The 6,154-nt window shown below is 42.6% G+C and overlaps 1 non-coding gene across 1 annotated transcript; it reads left to right on the plus strand.

Moving 5' to 3' along the window:
• Positions 1–1,695: 1,695 nt before the first annotated feature.
• LOC114811899 lies at positions 1,696–1,833 on the plus strand. Its single transcript, XR_003759595.1, has one exon. It is a non-coding gene; the product is annotated as a small nucleolar RNA SNORA7 (small nucleolar RNA).
• Positions 1,834–6,154: the final 4,321 nt, after the last annotated feature.

Raw genomic sequence — 6,154 nt, forward strand, 5'->3', positions numbered from 1 at the left:
GACATCATGAGCTTCAGGGCCCTAGTTCTAAATCTCATTATCCTCCATCTCAGAGCTTAGCAATGGTGTTTGACTAATAGTACCTTAAATATCCAAAATATAAAAGACTGTGTAAACACTACTTAAGTTTTGGAAATGCCATATTGGATTTGTTTAACTCATTTTAGGACAAACTAGTGCATTCTCACATAGGTGTAACCTAGGGAATAGTGCTGTCCCTTGAGTTTTACCCCTCCCTAATTCCTTCAAACCCCAACAACTACATGCATAGGGAAGTAATGAGAGTTGGCTAGAACTGCTCAGCATTAACATTTAAGAGATCAGAAGGACACCACAGGGTGAGAGGAGACCATTTGTCCTTTGTTATACCAAACAACCTGGCTTGCAGGTGGTCTGTCTAGAATGGATATGATACCTCTTGCCTTATTGGACAATATCTTTATTTTAAATGCCTTCCCTCCTTGCATCTTGGTTATAATTATGGTACTCGTTATCCAATTACTATGTGAAGCAATGCGGCCTAGTGGAAAGAGCATAGGTCTGCAAGTCAGAAGACCTATGTTCTAATCCTGGCTCCACCACTTGTCTACTGACAAGTCACTTCTCTGTTTCAGGTCCCACATCTGTCTGTAAAACAGGAATTAGGACTAGAAGCCCCATGTGCGATTGGACTGTGTCCAACCTGATTAGTTTGTATCTACCCTAGTGCTTTGTGCCCAGTGCTTGGCAGATAGTAAGTACTTAAATACCATATTTATTTTTTATCAGGTTAACACAGTCCCTGCCTCATACAGGGTTCACAGTCTAAGTAGGAGGGTATAGGATTTAATCTCCATTTTACAGACAGGGAAACTGAGAGAGAGGATAAGTGACTTTTCCCAAGATCCCATAGCAGGCAGATAGCACGGGGATTAATAATAATAATAATGTTGGTATTTGTTAAGCGCTTACTATGTGCAGAGCACTGTTCTAAGTGCTGGGGTAGACACAGGGGAATCAGGTTGTCCCACGTGGGGCTCACAGTCTTAATTCCCATTTTACAGATGAGGGAACTGAGGCACGGAGAAGTTAAGTGACTTGCCCACAGTCACACAGCTGACAAGTGGCAGAGCTGGGTCCAGGTCCTCTGACTCCCAGACCTGTGCTCTTTCCACTAGGCTGTGCTGATCCTCTTAACTCAGAGAGAGGAGTGAAGAAGTTTTTGTAGCTCAGAAAAGGAGCCTGCATTAACAGGAACTTGGAAAGGGAAGACACTGACTTTTGAACAAGTGAAGGGGAGCAGGTTGGGGAAAATCCCTTCCTCACTCCCACCCCTGACCCAAGAAACCCACTAGATAGAGGTGAACTCAGAGATACCTCTGCAAAATATTTGGTGCAATTTCATTATCACCTAGCAACCTTGGAATAACACATGCAGCACTGTCTGCCATCATTGAGTCTGGGATCCTCAAGGACTGTCAATGGTCACCCTGTAGAGAGGCTCTTGTACCAACTGGCTGGAAGAGATCTCATCATGAGCTAAAGAAAAGGCCTGCAGGGCAAAGGGTCAACCAGGGAAATGATGGCAGCTCAGAAAGGATGACCTGATATTGGCTGCTGAAGTGAGACTGGCTCTCCAGGTGCAGCTTCAGAGCTTTGGTTTAGGGCAGGTAGTGAGACCATGAAGCTATGTTATTGGCAGTACTCCTCATATTACCCCTCTCAGGATTGTACCTGGTGAGTTTCCAGTTCTCTACCAGGCTCAGCTATGAGAAGGAGAGTCAGGCAGAGGTCTGTCCATTCCACTCCTAGTTTGGGCAGTAGCTAGCAAGTGGAAGGCAATCTGCTACAAAGTCAAAACTCACTTGTGCTGGGCAACAGCAGCATGAGAGAGAGTCAAGGGCAGAGACTCAAGTTTACTGCGTTGAAGGAGGCAATGGTAAACCACTTCCGTATTTTTACCAAGAAAACTATTTGGATACACTACCAGAACGATTGCAGATGAAGAGTGGGGCATTCTGGGAGAGATGTGTCCATGGTGTTGCTATGATTAGGAAATGATTTGGACAGCATAAAACAAGACCCACAATTTCCATGGAGCTTAATTGGAAGCATTTGAACAACAAATTCCCAGAAGCCTTTCATTTGTTGTGGACATTGTAAATTAGCCAGCTACAAACATATCATGTAACTAGTGAGACACCAGTTGCTGTTTCAGTCACTGCTGTTCAGTTCCTGACACTTCTGCTTTGCTTATGAGCTAAAGACACTAGAGGCATGTAGTGAGAGCTTATTCAAGATCCCTTTTGTTTCTCCTTTATCCAGTCTATCCTAATACTTATCCTGCATTTGATTCAATGGTATTTTATTGGGAGAGATTATGAAAGCCAATCCTCACATGAAGGAGCACATCCTCCAATTCATGACAGGTCGATTGCATGGGTTGAATAAAAGAAATGAATAGAGAACAATGCCAATATTACAGGCTCATGAGGCAGGGAGGATGGTGGTCTTGTCTAGAGTGACAGGAAAATCAAGGGGAGGACAGGGGTAGGGTGGGAATATGAGGAGTTCTGTTTGTGACATGTTAAATTTGAGGTTTCAACAAGACATGCAAATAGAGATGTCCTGAAAGCAGGAGGAAATGTGTGATTGAGGAGTGAGGTCTGGATTGAAGAAGTAGATTTGGGGAATCCTCCATAGAGAAGTGACAGTCGAAGCCAAAGGAGTGAATGAGTTCTAGTAGGGAGGGTGTGTAGATGAACAATAGAAGGGGATCCAGAAAGCCTTAGGGGCTGCTAAAGTATGGGAAGCAGAGAAGGTGCTGTCAGAAAGACAGGAGAATCAAGAGAGGGCAGTGTCAGTGAAGGTTTTGATGAAGGTTAGGTAACATTTCTAGGAGGATAGCAGTGTTAATAGAAGCTGAGAGACCAAGGAGGATTAGGATGGAGTAGACACTGCTATTTGACAAGGAGTAGGTCGCTGGTGACCATAGAAAAGGCAGTTTCCATGGAGTGAAGGGGAGTTAAGTTAGAGAACTGGAGGAGAGGAAATAGAGGCAGTGGGTGTATGCAACTTGCTCAAGGTGTTTGGAATGGAGCAATAATTGGAGGGAGCCGTGGGATCAAGGGAGGGTTTTTTGGATTGGAGATACATGAACATGTCTGAAAGCAGTAGGGAAGAAGCTAATGAAAAGTGAACAGTTGAAGATGGTGGACAGCAAGGGAAGAAGGGAGAAGGCAGCTGTTTAGAAAAGGTGGAAAGAGATGTGGTTAGGATTGCAGGATGTGGGTGTAGAATTTGAGAGGAGGCTTGAGATTTTTCTCTTGATATACCGCTGGAGAGGGTGGGAAACAAGTTGGTTGTGGCTGAGTTGATGTTTAAGGTCCTGGCCTGGGTTAATGTCTGTACATTGTATTCATCTGGGCAAATTCTGAGTACAGTGCTTGGCACAAAGTAAGCACTTAACAGATACTGGAATAATTATGATCATTATTATTTGAAGGAACTGCAACTCTAGTTTTCCCTTTCCGGTTGCTGGATGCGGCCCAAAGTTCTCTCCAGTCAAGTTATGGGCACAGGTCAGAGCCTTCCTTAGGCATGGCAGGTGGAAGTGCGCTGTGCCTCTTGCCAGTCCTGCTTTGGGACGGCATCAAGAGAAAATGAACAAAGGTGTTGGGCTCTGTGAAGGGAATGAAAATAGATTTTTTTTTTAAAAAAACCTTTTAAAGTGACAGTATCAATGCTGTTTGATAGTCAACACTCAGAAAATGGATCCAATTAATAGTAATAATTGTTTACTATATGCCAAGCACGGTACTAAGCACTGGGGTAAATACAAGATTGGACGACATTAGGGAACAAGAGGTCAGGCCTCCCCATTGTACAGATGAAGAAACCTAAGCATCTAGAGGTTGTGACTTCCCAAGTTCACCTAGCAGACAAGAGGCAGAACCATGATTAGAGCCTAGATTCTCCAGACTACCAGGCTCATTCTCTTTCCAGTAGGCCCCGCTCACAGTGATGCAGTATAAAATTCAGAAATTCAAAACTACCAACAATAGGCTATGGAGTGGTCAGTCACTGCAGCTTGCATTGCTCCAACAAGGCTTCTATTGGTGAGTCTTGCCCCCAGCCCTCGCCATGGTTCTACAGCTTGTAGAGAGATATATGCCCCAACTATGCTCCTGTGAAGGGTTAGTAAAGGGGCTCAATGACTATAGCTGCACTAGAAGAGTGGTGGCTTCACCGTTTAACTGATCCTCTTCTCTCTACTCCTATCTAACCCTCCACCCAGTTTCAGGAACTCTAGTGGAGGGAAAATCTGGGGCTGTGGAGGGCCAGCTTCTGCCCCACCTGCTTTTCCATGGCTATGTGTTAAACGGAACCGAATGAACTACAGTGCTAGAAGGACGTTGTAAGTCATTTGGAGTTAAATATTCTCTGTGGTCTTCATTGTGACACTATGTGCACTTTGGGAGAGATAGACATTTTAAAAAGGGATAAAAAAAATCAGGCTAGAGTTCTGTTTCCTCAAAAGCCTAATGAGGAAAGATAGAGACAGATGGAGTTCACTTGGCTAATTTTCTGCCCAGCTGCCTAGATGAAAAATAAAGATGTACTGACCCTGAGCTTCTGTATCTCTAAACAGTTCAAATATTGTCTGCTTTAGTTAACCGAAAAGCCAAGGTTGACTGGCCACTATCTAGATTCATAGTCACCCTTCACCTGACTTTATAAAGTTCCTTTTCTTTAAGTGTTTTGACATGCAGAAGAAAAAAAAATCCTAGGTGGAATCAACCTCAGCCACTGGCTTCAATTTGCTACTATGGAACTTGAATTGTGTTAGACCAAGTAACAATCATTTATTTGGGATAAATCAAAATAGTACCTCAAATTGTAAGCAGCTTTCCTGGTTTTCATGTATTTTATTCATTGCTCAACCTAGAAATAAAAGCATCAATTTTTTTATAAAGCCTGTGTTCACTATAGACAATAAAATAGATTACTAAATAAGGGTATTTTACTTTGAATTAGGTGGATTATTCTGGCTATTTATCTGGTTTTGCCAGGATGGTTCTGGTGTTTTATTGACTATCCTGGGCTGTTAAAATGAGTTTGAGAATTGGGAGAGCCCTGGCTTGCCTGTCAACCATTAACTCTCAGCTTTTCTTGCTAGCTTAAAATGTCTGGACTTCCATATGTGCCCTGGAGCCTATTCATGTGTGTCCCTCAGTATCCTAGGACTCATAATAGGAATGTCACTTCCTTTGACACCATCATACTCATGAGAAAATGATCAGGCTTGGGCTTGGGACAAACCCTTTCCATTCAACAAACGATACAGTTTTCACTGAGCCAACCCAGAGTTGCAGCTCCAACTGGAAGTTATCATTGCAGTCCAGATGCTTGCAACCATCAGCTTCATCCTCACCATACTAAATACCTTTTTCTTTCAAATAAAAACCCACTTCTGGGGTTCAAATCTTAGCTCTGACACTTGTCTGCTGTGTGACCTTGGGAAAGTCACTTCATTTCTCTGTGCTTCACCTCAGTTACCTCCTCTGTAACATGGGGATTAAGACTGTGAGCCTTATGCATGACAGGGACTTTGTCTAAACTGATTAACCTGCATCTATCCCAGTGATCAGTATGTTGTCTGGCACATAGTATAAGCATTTAACACATACCATTAAAATAAAGTCTTTTCATTTGGCTCCCATCTGGCTCCAATAATCTTCAATCAATCAATTAATCAATCAGTGGTCTTTACTGAGTGCTTACTTTGTGCTCCTGCTAAGGGCTCAATTTACTGTAGGCCTTTGAAAACAAGGCAACTTGTCTAATTCTCATCCATGTATTTTTTTTCCCAGAGCTTAGTACTGTGCTCTGCATTTAATACTATTACTACTGCTGTTACAGAACAATGAACTAAGCAGTAAAATACATTAGAATTGCATACATGATTCTTGTCCACAAGGATCTTAGAATCTAGAATCTAGAATGTATAGAGTCTAATAATTACTTTTGTATGTTTCAATTTGCATTTTCTAATTTTGGTGGAACTTTCACATGCTTGTCTGTCTTGAATGTTCTTTACCATATACCACTCACCAGTGTACCTAGAAGTACACTCCACTAGGACCGGAGCTACCTTTGTTCAAGACCTTCATCA

The sequence above is a fragment of the Ornithorhynchus anatinus genome, chromosome 4 (genome assembly GCF_004115215.2).
Source record: "Ornithorhynchus anatinus isolate Pmale09 chromosome 4, mOrnAna1.pri.v4, whole genome shotgun sequence".
Lineage (NCBI taxonomy): Eukaryota > Metazoa > Chordata > Mammalia > Monotremata > Ornithorhynchidae > Ornithorhynchus > Ornithorhynchus anatinus.